The sequence below is a fragment of the Muntiacus reevesi genome, chromosome 1, assembly GCF_963930625.1.
Source record: "Muntiacus reevesi chromosome 1, mMunRee1.1, whole genome shotgun sequence".
In the NCBI taxonomy this organism is placed as follows: domain Eukaryota; kingdom Metazoa; phylum Chordata; class Mammalia; order Artiodactyla; family Cervidae; genus Muntiacus; species Muntiacus reevesi.
The window spans coordinates 165436793-165458387 of record NC_089249.1 but is presented as its reverse complement, the minus strand read 5'-3'; the positions used below and the strand labels follow the sequence as shown (position 1 = coordinate 165458387).

Below are 21595 nucleotides of genomic sequence, written 5' to 3'. Positions count from 1 at the left end.
CCAGAGGACTGATTCATTGTTTTTATTGTTGTTATTTTTAATCAGTATCATAACACCATTCATGTAGTGCTGCCTTTATTAGGAAGAATGGGTGTCTGTGAGGGGCTGGAATTTCCCTCCACCTGCCTGTGGGAGGGAAAGCTTTAGAGGGAGCATTAGATTCCCATCGCCCAGGCCTCCTCTCTGGCATCATCCTGTGGGCGGCTCCTGGGGTGAGGCAGTGGAGGCCCTGGCGTGAATGTGCCCCTGAGAAGGGATAAGAGGCAGTCGCCGCTGTAGCTGTGGGCACAGGTGGTATGTTCGTAAGTGTAGATGGGTCTATGGGGGCACTGCTCCGGGGGCTGACAAGGCAGCCTGTCATCTCTGTGGCTGTTGTTAGCTGCTTCGCTTTGCCTTTGTCTAAAAGCAGAGCCAAACCCTCTGCATTCTTTCCTCTTCCACCTCCTCCTCTTGATTACATCTCACTTTCGGACTTGTAAAGATGTATAATGCCTTCAGCAGATAGCCTTGTGATAATATGGAAAGTTGAATAAGTAAAAGTTCCAGAGATTAGAAAGCTGAGTGGGGATTTGATTAGTGGTTTAAGTATAACAAATGTTTTTCTTGCAACTCATCATAGACCAAAACTGCCTTGTAGCTTTTCTTATGTTTCTTTTTTTTTGTTAGTTAACTTTTTGTGTATATTTGTTTGAACTTCCCAACCTAATTAAGATCTTGTTCAGGGTGTTAGTTAGTTAAGTCACTCAGTCATGTCCAACTCATTGCGACCCTGTGGACTGTAGCCCACCAAGCTCCTCCGTCCAGGGGATTCTCCAGGCAAGAATACTGGGGTGGGTTGCCATTTCCTTCTCCATTTCCTTTTTCTTGTTCAGGGTGTAGGTTGTGTCAAATGAGATGCATGTGATGTACCGATACTTGAAAAAACTGAACCACTTTGCACATGGTGGTGGTGGTTATATTTCTTTGTTCTTCCAACAACTTACAGCACCTGCAATGGGTTTTTCCATACGATTGTCCCACAGACATCTCAAACTTGACATGTCCAATTTGGTCTTCATTGTCCCCTTCCCTGCTCCCAGACCTACTTCACTTGCTGGGTCCCCTGCTCAGCTGAATGTCTTCCTCACCCATCCAGGTGTCCAAGCCAGGAATCTGGCTTCATGCAGGTGTCCTCCCTCTCCTGTGTCCTTCCCAAGTGACCAGTCTTTCAGCAAGTCCCATGGATTCCGTCTCCTGTGACTCTCTCCACCTCTCATCTCCTCCAGCTCCATTGCTAATATGAGTTCAGAGCCTTCTCTTACCAGTACTGCTGTGATTGCTCTTTACTCTGACTTTGCTCTTACTTCAAACTCCTACCTGAAAAAAAACTTTCCAGAAGTGTAAAACTATTCACATCGGGTGGTATGTTAGTAAGAGAAGATAGTGTGGGCAGTTTTTTTGTGTGTCTCTTTGTCGGGTGGTAAAGGAAAACAAAGCTCTGAAAAACCATCCCTACGTGTTTCTCAAAGGATGCCTGTGCGGTTACACCCAAGCTGTAGTGAAAAACGAGAAACAGAAAGACCAAAGGCAGCAGTCCTAGTTCTCCATGGCAGACCCACTCAAGTCTACTTTTCTGCACCACTTTTTTTCCCCCCGAGGGGGTGCACCGTTCCTGGAGGTACTGCAATATCAGGTCAGAGCTAGGAGTGAATGGAGCGATCTCCTATTGCAACTCGCAGCTCCAAAAATCCATTTAATATATTGTCCTCAGATAGAGGGCGTATCAGATATTAAACTGGTAAGTGTGGGCAGTTTTAAGGGAGCTAATAAGGGCAGCAAATATTTGTTGCTGTTATTAGCTGCTTCCTCTTGTTTACATATTTGTCTAAAAGCAGAGCTGAAGTTCCTGCATGTTTTTGTTTATTAACTCTTGTATTCCTAGCACCCAGAAGAGTGTCTGGTGTATGCTGTTTAGTCAGTAAGTTGTGTCCAATTCTTTGCAACCCCTAGGACCCCCCACCAGGCGCCTCTGTCCATGGGATTCTACAGGCAAGAATACTGGGGTAGGTTGCCATTTTCCTTCTTCAGGGGATCTTCCTGATCCAGGGATCGAACCTGCATCTCCTGCATTGGCAGGCGGGTTCTTTACCATTAAGTAAGGTACTCAATAAATATTAGTCAAATGAATGAACTGGAAATGATCAGTTGAGCTCCTCTTGTTCCTTGGAAGGAAATGAAATGAAGAATGGAAAAGTGTTAGTAACTTGCCCAAGGTCATGTAACTAACTGGTGCTCGAGCCAGATTTCACCAGGCGAGTGGTGCTTTTTCTTTCTTTCTTTCTTTCTTTTTAATGAAACCATGCCTAAACACAGTTCCTTTATGTGATTTGGTACAGATGCACCTTATCGGCTTAACTGTGTATCCCTGTGAGCAGGGGTGGGGAGAGGAAACCAATACATATTAAGCCCTAACTGAATGCGAGGTGCTTTATCTCATTTAATCCTCACAAGTAGCATCCTGTGACAGTCCCATGGTATTAGTGGATACCACAGGTGAGGAGGCCAGAGCTGAAGGAACTTAAATAAGTTCCCTGACGGCCACATGCTGGTAAGCCGCTGAACTAGGTGTTTGTCCTCAGGCCTGGTGAGCTCCACTGGGCGGGAGCCCCTCTTACCTTAAATTTTGATTTTGTAGTCTGAGTCGCTTTAAAGCAACTTAAGGTTTTCAAGTCAGACTGCTCTTGAAAATGGTCTGATTTGAACTGCTCCAATAGAGTTGCAGTATTGTTTATTGTTGTTGTTGTTCAGCAGTGTCTGACTCTGCGACCCCATGGACTGTAGCACACCAGGTTCCCCAGTCCTTTGCCATCTCCCAGAGTTGGCTCAGATTCACGTCCATTGAATTGGTGATGCTATTTACCCGTATCATTCTCTGCCACCCCTTCTCCTTTTGCCCTCAATCTTTCATAGCATCAGGGTCTTTTCCAGTGAATTGGCTCTGTGCATAAAGTGGCCAAAGTATTGGAGCTTCAGCATCAGCCTTTCAATTGAATATTCAGGATTGTTTCAGTTTAGTTCGGTTCAGTCGCCCAGTCATGTCTGACTCTTTGCAGTCCCTTGGACTGCAGCACGCCAGGCCTCCCTGTCCATCACCAACTCCTGGAGCTTGCTCAAACTGATGTCCGTCGAGTTGGTGATGCCATCCAACCATCTCATCCTCTGTCGTCCCCTTCTCCTCCTGCTTTCAATCTTTCCTAGCATCAGGATCTTTTCCAGTGAGTAAGTTCTTCGCATCAGGTGACCAAAGTACTGGAGTTTCAGCTTCAGCATCAGTCCTTCCAATGAATATTCAGAATTATTTACCATAAGCCAACCCCATGGAATAGAGGGAGGGATCGTGGTGACAGAGAGGGGTCTGTGAAGCTCTTGAGTCAGTAAAACAATCCCATGCTCTGGGTAATGCTATCCCTCCATTCAGTTAACATCACACAGAACTGAATTTCCGACTTGTTTTCTAACCTGGGCACCCAGGACCACTGTAGAAAGGCTCAGGCCAGTGCAGCCCTTCTGAATGTGTTTGGTAGTGTTCATAAGCACTAAGAGCTCAAACAAAGACAATACCTAAAATGTAGGACAGGTAGAGCAGGAGAGAGGACCAAGCCTGATTGAAGCCAGCCTTTCTGTAGTTAGTAGGCAGACCGTAATTACCTGTGTTGCTCAGAGACCTAAACTGAGAGTGGGGGTGGGGAGAGGGCACACCCATTATCTTTGAAGAGATGATGGGAGTAAATAATGCTTAGTTTCCAGTTCACTCCAGGAGCTTTCACTCACCTTTCAGAGTCACATGTGGACTTTGAGGGGGCCCCTTGTCACCCCAGATCATCCAAGCATAAGGTTAACATTGTTTTTGTTAGAAATCCCCTTAGATTCCCCAGCCATTCATTTTGAACTCTCTATTAGCTTCCTCTCTGTAGCTTTGTGTAGCCTGCCTTAGAAAAGGGAGTGGGTCCCAGGAGGGGAGAGGAAGGAGCAGGGAAGGTGGCAGAGAAACAAAGGCTTAATTAGGAGGTTCCTCTGTCTTTTGGGAGTTAAAGTCCTTTTCATTAGCTGATTGCTGAGCTGGGAATGGAGACCCAGGAGGAGGAGGAAGCAGAATAGTTAGACACTCGGTGATCCAGGACTAGCAGCGTCCATAGCTCCTGGGATCTTGTTAGAAATGCGCAGAGTTAGACTCCGCCACAGAGACTTCCCTGGTGGCTCAGACGGTAAAGCGTCCGCCTACAATGCGGGAGCCCCGGGTTCAATCCCTGGGTCAGGAAAATCTCCTGGAGAAGGAAATGGCAACTCACTCCAGTATTCTTTCCTGGAAAATCCCATGGATGGAGGAGCCTGGTAGGCTATAGTCAGTCCATGGGGTCGCAAAGAGTCGGACACGACTGAGTGACTTCACTTTCAGGCTCCACCCCAGACCTGCTAAATCAGTTTTTATTTTATCGAGATTCCCAGGTGATTCCATGCCAAGTTTGAACAACACCAAGTTGGTAGCAGTTCAGTGTAAGGGATTTTGGAGTCTGATAGATCTGGGATTGAGACCTGGTTTGGCCATTGAATAGATGTGTGACCTTGGATGAATCTCTCTGTGTCTCAGCTTCCTATCTGCAGAATAAGGGAACTCTCTACTTCATTGGGCTGCTGAGGAAAGTAAATGAAATACTGATTCTTTCTCCAGTTGATGGTGTCTTAGATTTAATGAAATTTAGTAATGTCTGTATCAAATACTGAGCCTGGTACAGAGTAAAAAATAAATGTTATTGCTAATAACTGAATTAGGCAAATTTATAGGAACAAGGAGCCTATTTTTCATTTCTATCTCTCAATGAGTGCATTTGTCTGCAATTTAATAAAACTACAGTCAGTATGTGTATCCTCTTTGATGTTTTACTTAGCATTACTTAATAATAGTTGGAGCAGAAGCAGTTAACAAGTATAAAACTTATTAATATTCCAGGCACAAAAATTTGTGTGTATCTTTATTCATTCAGTCATTAGAGTAACCATGTGAGACGGGATCTCCATTTTCAGATGAGGAAACCAAACAGAGAGGTAAAGTGACTTGCCCAAATCACACAGTTGGTAAATTGCAGAGCCAAGATTTGAACTGAGGTAGTCAGTTTCTAGCATCTGTGCTCTCTGTTTTCATGTATTGCTGTTGTCCTCAAACTTATGGGATGTAATGGAAATCAGGAAACTTGGGTTGGGTACCTAATTCTGATACTAACTTTTTTGTGACTCTGGTCAAGTCAATTTACTTCTTTGGGCCAATTTCCTTAGGTAAAAATGGGAGAATTAGATGGGATTTATAAAGTTTCTTTATTAATCTACTCAACATACAGTGCTTGAAATTAATAAAAGATTGTTAATTGGTTCAGAAGTACTTGCTCAAGCAGGTTGGTTTAGTTAAAAACAAGGGATTGGAATCTTGGCTCAGCCACTTTCTGGCTGTATGATGTTGGGTAACTTTCTTAACCTTTCTAAACATTGATTTCTTCACTAGTAATAGGGAGATGGTTCATACCATGCAGGGATTTAGGAAATTTGAATTAGATAATGTGTATTAGTACCTAATATCCATGAGGCGCACAGTGGATACCAATGTACAAGAGTTCTCTTTCCTTCTTTCTTTACATCCAGGGATGGTTAAGGAAGCACATAGACTAGGTTCAACAGGAGTAAGAATCTATATTGGTCCTAGTGTCTTTTTCCCATAGTGGTATTTTCATTGTTGGGGAAAAAAGTGTATATATAGCCAGGTCCTGTCATTTTTAAGTAATCCACCTTTGATTTTAAATTAAAATTTGCTTTAAAAATACATAGTTTATGAGCAGTTATTGTTGTTTAGTCACTAAGTCATGTCTGACTCTCTTGCGTCCCCATGGACCGTAGCCCACTAGACTCCTCTGTCCATGGTATTTCCCAGGCAAGAATACTGGAGTGAGTTGCCATTTCCTCCTCCAGGGGATCTTCCCCAGCCGGGGATCTAACCCATGTCTCCTGCATTGGCAGGTGGATTCTTTACCACTGAGTCACCAGGGAAGCCCTGTTAAAGTAGGATAAATGCCAATTTAAAAAAGTGGTGTATTGCTTTCCTGGGGCTGCCATAGCTAAGTACTACAAACTCAATGACTTAACGCATTATTTACCAGAGATGTATTAATACATCCTTTGTTACCCAAGCATTGTTGACCAGAGATGTTTCAGTATTCTCTTACATAACAAATTGCTGGCCACCCGCATTAGTTTTCTGCAAAAATTCCCCAGTCACTAATGTGTTAAACAACAAAAATTTATTGTCTTGCAGTTCTGGAAGCTAGATATCCGAAATCAGGGTATCAGCAGGATTGACTTCTTCTGAGGCCTGTGAGGGAGAATCTGTTTCAGGCCTTTTGCCCAGCTTCTGGTAGCCTCAGGCATTCCTTGGCTTGCAGATGGCCTGTCTCTATGTGCTTTTACATCATTTGTGTGTGTCTGTCTTTTTATAAGAAAACTAGTCTTATATTGGGTTAGAGTTCACCCTGAGGATCTCATCTTAACTTGATCATTTGTAAAGCCCATATTTCCAAGTAAAGTCACATTTACAGGTGCTGTGAGTTAGGACTTAGACATCTTTTGGGGAACACAATTCAAACTGTAACAGTTTGTTCAGCTACTTCTAACCTGGAGAGAAGAGCATGTATGAAATTAACTTCTGCTTGTCTCTGAGAATTTATTACTAACATTTTTTTTTTAACTTTATAAATGTACATACATGTATCTCCTCCCTCTTGGACCTCCCTCCACCCCACCCCACCTAATTCATCACAGAGCGCTGAGCCGAGCTTCCTGTGCTTTATAGAAGGTTCCCACTAGCTATCTCTTTTATATATGGCAGTGTATATATACATCAGTTTGAAGGAGTGTTTCAGAGTCATATGATCATGCAGAGTTGATGTTCGTCTGCAGGTACTGGAATAGGCTCTGACTGAACTGTTTGGTTACTGCCCATCTTTGTGCCAGATAATGGTTTGAAATCCTCCTCTACCTCTCAAAATCAATGGGAAGTTTTCATGTGAGCAGAACAGTGATTCTCCTACTTAAAAGTTTTTCCCCAGCTTCTCAGGGCCACCTGCTCCCCGTGGCTCCCAGCCTCTTCCTCCACCTTGAAAGTCAGCCACGTTGCATCTTCCACTGTCCTTCCACCATCTTCCCTCTCTTCACTACAGTTCTTTTGGTAGGGACACAGGAAGAACCCAGGGTCATCCCCTGTCCTGCTAATTCTGCACCTTGCTTTTGGCATCATTAGGACTTAGACATGGATCTGATACATAGCATTGTAGGATATGTCTTTTTTTTTTTTTATGAACTGAATGGATTAATAATAATAGCTCCCATTAGTTGAATTTTTACCGTGTGCCAGGGACTGTGTTAAGCACTTTTTTATATACACTAGCCCACTTAATTCTCATATCAACCTCATGAAGTAGCTATCATTATTATCATTGTTTTACAGAGGAGAAAGTGTAGGCACTTGTAGCTCAGTTGGTAAAGAATCTGCCTGCAATGCAGGAGATCCGGGTTTGATTCCTGAGTCGGGAAGATCCCCTGGAGAAGGAAATGGCAACCCACTCCAGTATTCTTGCCTGGAGAATCCCATGGACAAAGAAGCCTGGTAGGCTACAGTTCATGGGGTCGCAGGAGTTGGACACGACATAGCAACTAAACCACCACCACAGAGGAGAAAAGTGATACTCAAGCCGGTGAAATAACTTGCCCAAGGTCACATCTAGAAATATAACTCTGTGGGACAACAGAACTCCTGCTCTTAACCACCATTTTATACTTTCCCTTCATTTCCTTGAATAGAACTGCTAGGCCCGAGTCTCCTCCTTTTCTCTAAAAACTCCTAGTTCTGGAAGTACACTGACTGAAGGGTTGGGGAAGTGACCTTTATGTGCATTTTTTGGAGTTCTTATTGTTCGTAAGTGGGAAAGGGAGTGCGACTTGTGACTTCAGTTGGCACTTCTTACCTAGTGGTTTCAGTCTTGCCCAGGGGCCCTAGTCAGGTGTGGGACATTGTGAGTTACTTTAAAACAAAAAATACTGTTCTAGAACTGAAGAGGAAAACACACAGGCTTCCTATGCTTGTCTAACTCTCATTATGATTACAAAATTATACATGCTTATTGTAAATTTAAGCAGTACAAATTAAAAGGTGAAAGTTTCCAAGTCTTTCTCTAGTCCCACTGGTCAGGGTAAATGTTCTTTTAAGTTTAGTTTGTATTCTTTCAGCTTTCTCCTTGCCAGGCTTACTGGTTGTTTGTTTTTTTTTTTTTTTAAATTGAGGGATAGTTGATTTATATTGTTGTGTTAGTTTCTGGTATACAAAACAGTGATTTAGTTATTTATGTGTATACATACATATATATTCTTTTTTTTATATTGTTTTCCATTATGGTCTGTTGTAGGATATTGAATACAGTTCCCTGTGCTATAGAATAGGACCTTGTTGTTTACCTGTTTTATTTATGGTAGTTTGTATCTGGGCTTCCCTGGTAGCTCAGATGGTAAAAAATCCTCCTGCAATGTGGGAAACCTGGGTTTGATTCCTGGGTTGGGAAGATCCCCTGGAGGAAGGCATGGCAACCCACTCCAGCATTCTTGCCTGGAGAATCCCATGGACAGAGGAGCCTGTCGGGCTACAGTCCATGGGGTCGCAAAGAGTCGGACACTGAGCGACTTCACTTCACTTCACTTCAATCCCAAACTCCTGCTTTATCCCTCTCCCACTCTGCTTTTCCTCTTTGGTAACCATAAGTTTGTACTCTATGTCTGTGAGTCTGTTCCTGGTTAGTAAATAAATTTATTTGTGTTATATTCTAGATTCCACATTTAAGTAATATTGTATGGTATTTGTCTTTCTCTTTCTGACTTCACTTAGAATGGTAATCTCTAGGTCAATCCACTTTGCCACAATGACATGATTGCATTCTCTTTTATTGCCAGGCTTACTCTGGGCTTCTGTGGTGGCTCAGATCTACCTACCAATGCAGGAGTTGTGAATTTGATCCCTGGGTGGGGAAGATCCCTGGGAGAAGGAAATGGCAACCCACTCCAATATTCTTGCCTGGGAAATCTCTCTGTCTCAGGACAAAGGAGCTTGGTGGGTTACAGTCCATAGTGTAGCAAAAGAGTAGGACATGACTTAGCGACTAACCCAAAAAATTAAAAAAGCAAACTTACTTTGGAACTGCCCCTCTCCCTCCTTTACTCCTTCATGTTGGTCATATCTCCTCTTGTCCCAAAGCCTGATCTATTTTATTTATTTACTAAAGGTGACATTTACCTATGTGCCCTCTAGAAAGGCCTTTCATTGGGAAAGGGCTTTGTAGGAGAGACAGGCTGTAGATTATATGTCAGTTTAGCATAAGGCCAAAATTTCTTAGTAGAAGACACAGTCTGTCCACATTTCGGCTCCAGACTGTGATTCTTGTTTTAGACCCCGTCATCCTTTGCTGTACTCATGTGCCTCTGCATGTAGTCTACTCACACTCCAAATCGTTTCTAGTTCATTTGTCTTGCTTGCATTATTGCCTCTGTCTGCAGAGTCCTCCTAAATCTATCCCCTTGAAAAACTTATCCTTCCTGACTCATTCCAGATCTTATGTTCTTATTGATGACTTTTTGAGTTCTTTTGAGTGAGTGAATTAGCCACTCTCTTTTCTCTGCTTTAATGTTCTATGCACACATATGTTACTTATTTTTATCATAGCATTTATTTTTAATGCAAATGCTTTAGTATATTTTTGTTATGTTTATTAAGTAAATAAAAACCCATTATGATTTTTGCTTTGTGTAGACAACATTCATGTATTTATGTGGACCATTTTTAAAGTCGTTATTGAATTTGTTACAGTATTGCTTCTGTTTGATGTTTTGTTTTTTTGGGTGCCAGGCACATGGGATCTTATAAGGCTCCCTGACCAGGGACTGAACCCGCACCCCTTGCATTGGAAGGCAGAGTCTTAACTTCTGAACTGCCAGGGGAGCCTCAAGACAATGTTCGTCTGGATTTACCAAATACTGATCTGTTTTTAAAAGTTGCTTTTCCTCCGGTCCTCCATTTGGGATAATTTTCCTTCTGCTTGAAAAAGTCCCTGTGCTGACCCTCGGTAGCGTGGCCTGCTGGGTGAAACGGCCTCTTTGTATTTGCCTCTTGTTCATCTTTGCTGCCATCCGCCTGGCTTACTTTGGGTCTTTCGTTTGGTGTTTAGGACTTGTGCCTCTGCTGGAACCACCCCCTTTTCTGTCAGGTCTGCCCCCCGCCTCTTGAAACCCTGCTGAGAGCTCAGCTTGAGTCCCCCTTTCCCAGCGCTCCTTGGCAAACCGCACTAACCTGCGCTAGCCCATAGCGTTAATTTCTGTCCCTCACTGGCCAGGTGACCGTGTCATGCTGTATGTCATCACTTGTATTTTATCATTTGGTATTTAACTTCCCATGGATTTGCCCAATTAGATTGTGCTTTTGGAGCTCACAGATTATGATTTATTCTTCCTCCTATCTGTCATTTTGTCTGGCTCAGTGCCCTGCATTCAGAAGGTATTCACCGAATGTCAGTGTGATTGGATTTTCTTAGTACTTCACACTCTGTTTAAGATCAGGTGCTCAAAGTTGGAACCCGAGGGAGCATTCAACTGATGACATCATCTTGGCTGACTATCACGAGGGGCGTGTGCTACTGAGGAGTGTCAGCAGATGAAACACTCGTGCAACAGGTTATGCTTCCTCCTCTAATGAATGGGATTCAGACTCCAGGTTAGGGAAAAGATAGTAAGTGTAGGAGGAGGGCTGATAAGGGGATGGAAGGGAGGATGCTACATTGTTAGATATGAGAGTATGACTTTATTAAACACATAACTAGAAGGATGGCGTAATGCAGAGAGACGCTCCTTGGAACCAGGAGGTAGGTCAAGTAAACCAGCTTCTCTGGTACAAACCAGTTATTAATTGCCATTCATTTTCTTTGCCATAAACCTGTGCCATGCAGCTACTTGCTTTCTCATTAGAATGAGTCTGGGGAAAAGGCTTAGTTTAGAGTTAGGAAATCCAAGGGAGGTGCAGGATAGCCAGAATGGTCCGAGGGGTGGGGATGTGCCTTTCATTTGTTTTCCCAGCCATAGGCCTGAGGGGTTGCCAGAATCTCCTTGAGTCTGCTTGTAGGGATTTCTGCTAGAGTAGTAGGAAACCTTTTATTTCTACCCCTACTATTTCCTTTTTTGCCCATCTTTCTTTCTTCCTTCCTTCCTTCACAGATGCCCTCCTACCACACACAGACTAGACTGGTCATCAGACTCATCTCTGAGGCCCACATATTGCAGTGAACAGTGCTGCTGCATGCCCAGGCCTCGAATGTAACCCGTCTCTCCTCCACTCCTCTGCCCTCCCCAACGGAGAGGAAGGTAGAGAAAAGGAAATAGAGTGTGATAGTTTAAACCCTTCTGTGGTGTAGAGGGCAGAATGTTTTGATTGCTTGATTTAGGCACCTGAGGGTCTCCTAATCAGAGAATCTGTTGTTTTGCTGATAGAAAAGCCTCACTTCATTCTACATTCTTTTTTCTGTGAGTAATGTGGACCTAGAAAAAGTCTTGTGCTGAGGGTTTGGTACTTGCCCCTGAGAGGGAAAAGGTCACTCTCGGACTTGATTTTATTTCCATCAGTGGTTTGTCATTATCAGAAGATGAAAATTAATGGTGCTTTGAACAGAGTATAGAGTATAACAGAGTATAAATATAGCTAAGACCCTAATACATTTAAAATGATGGGGCTTTAGTTTTAAAAACACATTTTTAAAGTACATGTTTTAGGCTAGATGTCTTGCTACTTTTTGTGGAATGATTTAGCTGCAGACTAATCTGGAGGGAGTAACAATACTAAATGACTTTTTTTTTTTTTAAGAGTATAATTGCTTTACAGTGTTGTCAGTTTCTGCTGTACAACAGAATGAATCAGCTTTATGTATACATATATCCCCTCGAAACGACTTTTAAATCATCAAACATTATGATGTTTTACTGAGACTGCTTCAGTGGGGAGAGTTTTTGTCCACAGGAATAATGTGGGTTTCCTTTCTCTCCCTTCAGATAAAACCTCCTGTGTGTCCCATTCTCTGGCCATGGGAGTGATGGACAGTGGGGAAAAGTTAGTACACTCATTTCACTGCTCAGGTGGTTTCCTGGGTGCGGTTCTGCAGGGCTTCCTCTGAGAGTTGACTCAAGAGTTTTCTCCCATTGTGGTAGTGTTCTTGTTTTTACATGCCATGTCAGTTTACAGCCTTGGCATTTGGGGCAGCATCATTTGGAGGTGTCAAGTCGGGAATGATGAAAGGAAAAATATTTTCAGAGGTTCCTTGAGAGAGAGGTTCCTTTCACTGGACACACCAGTTCTCCCTAGATGCTATGCCTGGAGAACTGAAGCATCCTAAGCATATATTATTCTTTTTTGATGTCACTGATTCTTCTGAATAACAGTTACATGTTTGTCTTTCTGTGTCCCATGAGACTGTGCATCCTGAGAACCGAGACTGCATCTCATTCATCTTTTTGTCCCCAAAGTTTAGCACAGCGCCCAGCTCAAAGTTAGTGTTTATAAACGTATGTTAAGTTGAATAATGGAGGGAAGCTTTAAATGCACTGGATGTCAGCAGACATGCTGGCATGTTGAGTTGGGAGACATTAGTAGAAAATGGAGATAGGAGAGAGAGAGATAAAGGAGTTTTTGTGGACACGATACAGGGAATTTTAGTTGCCTAAGAATTACTTGAGAAACAGTTGTTTTGCAGTCTTCCTTCATGTGAGAAAGCATTTAAAAGTTGAATGTTAGTTCCATCTGACTAGCTAATGACCTTGGATAAGGCTTCCAATCACTGACCTTCTTTGTAGCAGGGACTAAAGATACAGGCTTGTCCCTCTCAAATGGAAAAGGGGGGTGGTCAGGATTAGATTGTGGGTGGGAAAGAAGGCATTGAGACCCTGCTAACCAGCATTGTGGAAACATAAAGCTGTTATTAGAATGATTGCTGTTCGCAAACAAGAAGTCTCAGTCTCTTCTCTGGTTTGTGTCCCACACCCAGCCACACTCACAACCTCAGATTGGGTGGATGCAGACTTTAAATATTGGGGTCACCTGTACCTAAAATGTCCCTTGTGGTTTCTCTGAGTATTGTGCAAGCATTCCTTTTTGGCTCTTTCCTACATGAGGAAAAAGTGGGAAGTTTGTGGAGTTGTGCTTTTGGTTGGCATTAGGGCAGTGGTCCCTAGCCTTTTTGGCACCAGGTACCAATTTTGTGGAAGACAATTTTTCCACATAACCAGGGGTGGGGGGATGGTTTTGGGATGATACAAGTACGTTACATTTATTGTGTGCTTTATTTCTAATCTTATGCTGCTGTTGATCTGACAGGTCTAGTCCCAGAGGTTGGGGACCCCTGCATTAGGGCATGAGGGGCTTTCATTTTTCCCCTTTTATCTGGTAACTGTCTAAACTAGTAAAGAGCTCTAAGCAAATTGTCCTGGCTCGGAAGCTCTTCCCTCAGTAGTGACGGAAGCCTGAGAGGAACTCGGCTTTCATAACTCCCTGCGTTGAAGAAGGGGACAGTCATTTCCCTGACATGGCTGGGATTCTGGTCAGCTGATTTCCTGTCTGTAAAGGGATGTGATTCCTCCCCCTTCCTTCGGGAAGAAATGGATATTTTTTCATTTCCTGTTCGATAGCATATTTTCTGAGTACTGGGAGACACTTGCTGGCTATAAATCAGTTGGGTCTTGGGGGTGGGAAGGAAGCTGCTTTTGTTTGCAGCAGAACAACTTCAGTTTGAGAGAGAGACCTGTATGGGAACCGCAGCTTTCTTGTGCCCCTGGGAGAGACACAGGACCTAGAGGGATTGTTTTGAATCCTTTCCTGGGCTGTGTCTGCTTGACCTGTGGTGGTAGAGCCCCTTCGCCCACTGAAGGCGAGAAAAGCTTGGGCCCTCACGGGGCCTGCATGCTGTGGATTCCGCTCTGGCCACGTTCTCTGGTCAGCCCTTTTGGTGCCTAAATACTGCCAGGGAGCAACTGTTAGTCCCCGGTGGAAGTGACACCATTCTTGGAATGGAACCTGGCAGGATGCCCCCCTGAGCCCTGACGGAGTGGCACAGGCTGGGACTGCAATCGGGCTGTCCAGATTTCCTGCCCTCACGAGCAAGCCCCGCAGCTTCCTCTCCGGTGGCGTGGGGGCTGGCTGTTAGCGAGCAGTGCCGCCTGTGGGCCCGCACAGCAGTTTCCGAACCTGCCTGTGCAGACCGGCCTGCTCCTCGTGGTTCTGGAGCGAGAGCAGAAGGCAGAAAAGGGAGGAGTGGGGAGGAAGTCATGATCCCCTTTGCTTCTTGAGGAGTTTTTCTTAGTGTTTGGGGTAACCTGGAGTTTAATTTTGTGATACACTAACTTTTGCATTTTTTTTTTTCTTGACCTTGGAGAAGTCCTTAAAAGTTCCTACAAAATAGAACGTTGCTTGATAGGTTATGAGGAATGTAATTTTTGAGTTTTGTGTGTAACACAGCTTTTTCTAGTTTGCTAGGGTTTACACGACTAGGTAATTGGTGTGTTTCAAGTTCTTCAAGGTCATCAGATGAAGAACAGCCTTAGAAGTGGAATTAGTGTGCCTGCCTTGACTTTGAACAGTAAATTCTTCCCTTACCTCTGTCCCTTCTCCTTGCTCCGGGGGCTTTCTGGTTTGTGGCTATTTTACAGTATCAGATAAATCTCCCCTCTAGGGTGGAGAGCAACATTTTACAGTGGAAATGGTGTAAATGTTGGAATCCTGGTTCTGGTACTTACAAGTTCTGTGACCTTGGCCAGTCACTTAACTGCTATGTGTGATTTTTCTAAGTCCTCATTTGCAAAATGTTAGTGATAATAACTATCTTGTACTGTTTCTGTAAAGGTTAAATGAATTAATATATAGAAAGCATGCTGCTTGATGCATAGTGGGTATGTAATTGTAGTTTCTCTTTATTAATAAAGAGTCTTGTAAAATGTGGTTTTTAATGTGGTAAAATATGCATAAAATTTACCATTTTAACTATTTCATGTGTACAGTTCAGTGGCGTTAAGTACATTTACACTGCTGTGTTACCATTACCACTGTCCATCTCCAGAACTTCTTAAACTTCATACCCATTAAACAATAATTCCCATTCTCTCCTCTCCCAGCTCCTGGCAACTACCATTCTGTTTTCTGTTTCTGTTAAATTTGACAGTTCTAGGTACTTCATGTAAGTAGACTCCTACAATATCTATACTTTTGCAACTGGCTTATTTCATTTAGTATAATGTCTTTAAAGTTTATCCGTATTGTAGTATGTGTCTTAATTTTATTCCTTTTTAAGGCTGAATAGTATTTCTTTATATGTACCACATTTTGTTTATTCATTCTTCCATTGATGGACACTTAGGTTGCTAAAATATGATTAGTTTCAGTAGCAGTATTTTTGAATTGATTCCTTATCTAGAGCTCTCAAAGCTGCGAGGAAGAGGATGAAGTGAGGGACAAGATCATTGTATGTCAACTTCATCTGGTTGCAGGACCTGTTTTGATAGGAGTCTAACAAATGATGGAGCCCATTCTGATGGGAGTGCATATAGAGGATCCAGGCCTGGCAGAATTCTAGTGGGGAAAGGATTAGACCCTTCTCCAGGGCTGGACTGCCTAACAGTAGCTGTAGCTTATCAACCGTGCCTTTCCTTCCGCCCTCTTCTGCTGTTACTGTGAATGGGACGCTTGCTGTTGTGATGTATCTGGACTTTTAGTTTGTTTTACACAGGTCAGGGCCTGAGGGGGAATTGTACAGCCGTACAGTGAATAGCCAGTTGTGTGCCAGCCTGGGTTGTAGGATTTGTAAGCTATGCACATGCGTGCGTATGCATATATCCTATCATTGGCAGTCGACACAGTATAGAAGCTGTGTGCTCTCCTCTGGCTTCCCCCAGCCCAGACCACCACCATGGTGTGTGGATTGGTAACAGGGGGTCCCGGGATGATGGAAGAAGTCTCCAAGGGAATTAAAGCACTAACAACCTTAGCAGGATGGTCTTGACAGCTTAGATAGGCTCTTGCAGTTTCTTCCAAAATTCTACAGAGAGTACTCTGCAGCTCTGACTTCTTTGTCCCATCTTCAGGCCTGAGTTAGACCTGGAAAAGCCCACATGCTTGGGCTTCTGCATCCTACACTTATGTTGGACAGAGAAGTGGAGGTCGAGAAGGAGAGGCAGCCACTCTAAACTCTGGATCCCTCTGTGTGGACTCTCCTGGTTGTCTGAAGGGGCTAAAGGGTGGTTTGTACTGATTCCCCCCGAGTCCCCTCTCTGCGCTTAAGGGGACTGCAGTGTCATTGGGGTTTTTTTGCCCAGTTGTGTCAAGGATACAGGGACACACCCCCTCAGTGCACTCCTCCACCCAAATTGGTCTACCCGCATATTTCCTGTTCCGTACCTTCATTGTCTGTTTTCTAGTTATCTCTCTAAAGCTATTCAGGATGATTTTATGTTGTCAATATAATATGAGTGAGTGAATTCTATTTTAAGTTAATGAGATCACATTTAGTATTCAGTTCTAGTTGTGTAAGTACATACGATGAAAGAATTATGTTTGTGCTTTGTTAAGACTGCTACAGGAAAGGATCTAAAAAAAAAAGAAATCTGAAAAAAGCTATATCAGAAAAACATAGATTAAATATGAACGACAGTAGGGGGCACTTGTATGACAGTGGAGGAGAGACGAGCACCAGAGTGTTCAGTTTGATTTTTGATAATTTGTTCTTTGGAAAGTTAATATTTTTTCCTTAGGCAATTTTCTTTGTGTAAAACTGACAATTGAATTTTAGAGATAAAGATATTTGGCATGATCAACAAGTTATATATTCACCCCTTATCAACTAAAAATGGACTTTCTTCAAAGTTTGTTAAATTTATTTTCTTTCAAATGTTCTTTGACAAGCAAGACTTACTAGATTAAAATTATATTATTTCATTCAACCATAACAACATATAAAGCTTTAAAAATTTCTCCGAAACAATCTATTGGAAACCTCAATTTCTGTATGAACAAATTTGTGCTACTCTAGATTATATGCTTACCTTCTTGCACAAAAATAATGAGTGAAAACAAAACACCAAAACAAATGTACTGCATATTGTATTTAAATGGAGGTACTAAAAAACACGTGAAAAATGGTTAAGAGAGTTGAACCCTTTCCACTTCATTTTGTAGCTGGTGTTAGGTGAACAAAGATTGGGCTTAGTTGAATAGTGATGGGCCAAAAGGCCCAGTCTTTGTGAGCTCTCTCTCTGCTGGACTCCTGAGAGGAGCTCTGATGAGGAATAAAAGCATCGTTTTCAAAGTGGCCCCTGCACAGACTACATATCTATAGTTATTCCATTTTCCATACATATGATATAGCTGGCTCTTAACCCCTGAAAGTGGAGCAGAAGGCATACTGAGTACTTCAGACTCACAGGTGTTAAGAAATCCTGAAACTAATTTTAACCCACTGTTTCATCATTTACTAGTTGAAGTACCAGAGATGCTTATGGGGGAAAAGTGAGCAGATATTTGCCCCCCTGTTTGTCCTTTACCTGCCTTTTTAATGCCATCTCCTATTATTCTTTAGGGTTCCCAGATGACTTAGTGGTAAAAAATCTGCCTACCAAGCAGGAGTCACGGGTTCGATCCCTGAATTGGAAAGATCTCCTGGAGAAGGAAATGGCAACCCACTACAATATTCTTGTCTGGAGAATCCTGTGGTCAGAGGAGCCTGGCGGGCTACAGTCCATGGGGTCGCAAAGGGTTGAACGTGACTTAGCGACTAAACAAAAACACCACCACCATTCATTATTCTTTACAACTGGAATGAATTAGTTCCCCTCCCCACTGGCCCCCCTCTATTCTCATGTGTTTGTTTATGCTCTTTCCTCTACTTGGATTTTCCTTTAATTTCTACGTCTTACTTATCCTTTCACGTCCATCTCATATGTCATTTTTTTGGGTGCAGCATTTCAAATCCTTCAGTTAAGAGTCGTATCATCTTTCTAAAGTGTTAGTGAAGTCGCTCAGTCGTGTCCGACTGTTTGCGACCCTGTGGACTGTAGTCTACCAGGCTCCTCCATCCATGGGATTCTCCAGGCAAGAGTACTGGAGTGGGTTGCCACTCCCTTCTCCAGGGGATCTTCCCAACCCAGGGATGGAATCTGGGTCTCCCACGTTGGAGGCAGATGCTTTAACCTCTGAGCCACCAGGGAAGCCCCATCTTTCTAAACTTACATAATATTATTGAAAGAAATTCACTTAAAAGTAAGAGTAATAGTTGTTCAGTTGCCAAGTCATGGCTGACTTTTCGTGACCCTGTGGACTGCAGCGCGCCAGGCTTCTCTGTCTTACCATCTCTCAGACTTTGCCCAAGTTACAGATGCTTTCATATGTATTACCTCTTTTGTGCCTCACAGGTTATTATTCTGCTTGATAGCCTAAGGCTCAAGGAGGTAAAGTGACTTGCCTTAGGTAACACAGCTGGAACCGAGTCTAAATCTTGTGACCTCAAACCCAATATCCTTTTTGTGACCTCAAACCCAGTGTTCTTTCCATTGAAGAATGCTGTCTTCTGATTCTTATCACTCGCTGCTATGTGTTGCAGTCATGTCTGAGGCATGCTTTGTCCTTAAAGAAGGGATAATGCCTTGTTCTTTGTGGCCCTTGTATCCCATCGCACAGAGTACTGCAGTTAATAAGGCATTGATAGACATTTGAAAGGCTCATGATGAGCTGGGGAGATGTTAATGGATGCGTGTCCGTGGCACAGTGCCTGGTACACATGTGTGTTAGTTGCTCAGTCGTATCCGACTCTTTGCCACCCCATGGGGTGTAGCCCGCCAGGCTCCTCCATCCATGGGATTTTTCCATGTAAGAATACTGGAGTGGGTTGCCATTTCCTTTTCCAGGGGATCTTCCTGACCCAGGGATGGAACCCGGGTCTCCTGCCTTGAAGGCAGACTCTTTACCATCTGAGCCACCAGAGAAGCCTGGTACATAGATGCCTAACAAATGCCTGTTGAGTTTAATTGTTAAATGGATCAAGAACTACAGTTAGTAAGAGCTAATGTGGCACTTATCAAGTGCCACACACTTTATAAATGCTTTGCATGATACCAAGTCATTGAATCCTCACAATGAATGATGTGGGTACTGTTGTTCCCATTTTCCATTTGATGCAGCTGAGCAACAGGAAGGCTGAGTGACGTGCCCAGCGTCACACAGGTGGTAAGCAGCGGAGCTGCGCTTTTACACTGACAAGCAGTTGGCCCTCGAATCCGCACGCACTCTTAACCATCAGGCCGCAATCAGTTGTTCTGGATATTTTTACCCTTAAGTTCCTCCTGGACTCCTTTCTGTCTCGGGTGTGGCTCAAAGAAAAGCAGAAGCAGCACAACTTGTGAACTGAGCACTGGTTCTCAAACTTGAGCCGCCATCAGAATCAGCCGGAGGGCTTGTTAAGACATGGATGGCTGGGCCCCACCCCCAGCTTCTGAGTCAGTATGTCTGGGGTTTGGCTTGAGAATTTGTATTTTTAACACGTTCCCAGGAGTTGCTGCTGTTCTGAGACCACTTTTGTAGAGTATTGGGGTTGAGAGCACGGACTCAGAGGTTAAGCTACCAGGGTGTGAATCTCAGCTCTGCTGTTTACCATGAACTTGAGCAAGTTCCTAAATCTTTCTGAATATCAGTGCTCATCTGTGAAGTGTCTGTGCTGACAACACCTGCATCATAGAATTCCCATGGAGACTGAATTCTTGTAAAGTGCTTAGATTGGTGCTTGGAAAAGAAAAGTGAAACTTGCTCAGTTGTGTCTGACTCTTTGTGACCCCATGGACTGTAGTCCATGGAATTCTCCAGGCCAGAATACTGGAGTGCGTAGCCTATTCCTTCTCCAGTGGGTCTTTCTGACCCAGGAATCGAACTGGGGTCTCCTGCATTGCAGGCAGATTCTTTACCAACTGAGCTATCAGAATGGTGCTTGGCTCATGATAAACATGCAGTGTTAGCTCAATAGTGGTGATAAAACATGGTTTCTGCCTATGTTGGGTTTGCAATCTAGTTACATAGAGACTTAAACCTCCTACTTGAAAAGGTGATGTGAAACTAGGTATTAGTTCATAGGGTTCTGACTCTGAAGTGCCTTAGAGGTGAAGTGTGTGTGTGTGGTGTAGGGCAGGAGAAGCAGCGAGGGATCAGGAGGAGGAAACGTACATGGGACCTTTGGAAATGATGGAAAATTGCATCGTTAGAATTTAGAAGAGTTGGGGTGGTCAATGGTTTTGGTTTTGCAACCAGAGAATTGGAGATGGGGAGGTGGTTGGAGAGAGATACTTTCACTCCATATGCCAAAGAAAGAACTAACTCCCTTTCCCGTTTCTCTTAGAGCTGGTAGCTGGTCTGAAGGTGAAGTTGCTGGCAGTTTGCTGTTTGTTGGGAACAATGGCTAAGGAAGCGGTTTGCTACTGGCTTCTGAAACTGGGCTCTACAACCTTTATCCTCCACAGCTGATTCACATACTTTTGATTCTTGCTGAGAAAGGCAGTTGTTAGATTTGGAAGTTTTCAGATTCCAGAGCCAGCTGGACAGCTGGCCCTCTGGTAGCTATTTCCCAAACTTGCCAGCCCTCTGTCGCCTCATCTCCCTGGGCCCCGTCTTTCTTACTTTGAAGCAATAGCCTATATTTAGTGAATTAGTCAGTGAGAGGTTGGAGGAGGCTTGAGGGGGAGTCTTTCCCACCTTCGTGTTCTGGGGTATTTGGGCCTAGGAACAAGATGTATCCTGCTTAGAGGTGTTAACCCCTTCTTTGTCAGGCATGCTCAGGTGACAGCTTACAGTGCTAAGAATGTGCCTCTAGCTCATGGGTAAGGAAGGAGCCGTGTTTATTTTTGGGTGTCCTGAAGAAAATATTTGGGAGAAGGAGTGGGGAGAAGCTCAGACAGCTCCATTTATGGTTGAGCAATGCTTGGTATTCTACAGAGGGCCCATATGGGCAGTGGGGAAGAGTTCAGCATTCTCATGGTCCACCTCTTGCTCTCTCCATTCAGAGATGATCAGGGACACCTCATCAGCCATCAGAGTGGGTCAAGGATTCCTTGGCGTGACAGGAGCCTCACCCTCACATCCTGGGCGTCTTCTGCTCCACCAACCTGCTGAATCACCACCTAGGAATGGCAGTAGCCGGGTTGCCACCTGGAGCACTCTCGGCACAGTGCACTGTTGACTGGTCCTGGTCTCCTAGACACGGCTTGGGCCTCTCCAGGCCTGGCGGAGTGAGAGACTGGGTCTTAGCTCCCCCTCCAGCTTGTTCCACAAGGCAGTGACCTACTTTTCAGGGACAATTAAGTGTTTGTGAGCAGAAGAAGGCGGTGACCCACGTGAAGGTGAACGAGGGCTGCATTAAACAAACACCATTGGGAATTAACTTTTTTTTTGGTCTCACATAGCAGGGTCCACCTCAGT

General features: G+C 43.7%; 1 protein-coding gene and 2 non-coding genes across 8 annotated transcripts in view; 2 read left to right on the top strand and 1 right to left on the bottom strand.

The window, feature by feature from the left end:
- Positions 1–21595, top strand: part of MACF1 (microtubule actin crosslinking factor 1) — a 332396-nt gene that overhangs the window by 27036 nt on the left and 283765 nt on the right. The window lies entirely within an intron of this gene.
- LOC136156539 (U2 spliceosomal RNA) lies at positions 1636–1822 on the bottom strand. The gene has a single exon (XR_010661071.1). It is a non-coding gene; the product is annotated as a U2 spliceosomal RNA (small nuclear RNA).
- On the top strand, positions 4227–4299 carry TRNAC-ACA (transfer RNA cysteine (anticodon ACA)). The gene has a single exon. It is a non-coding gene; the product is annotated as a tRNA-Cys (tRNA).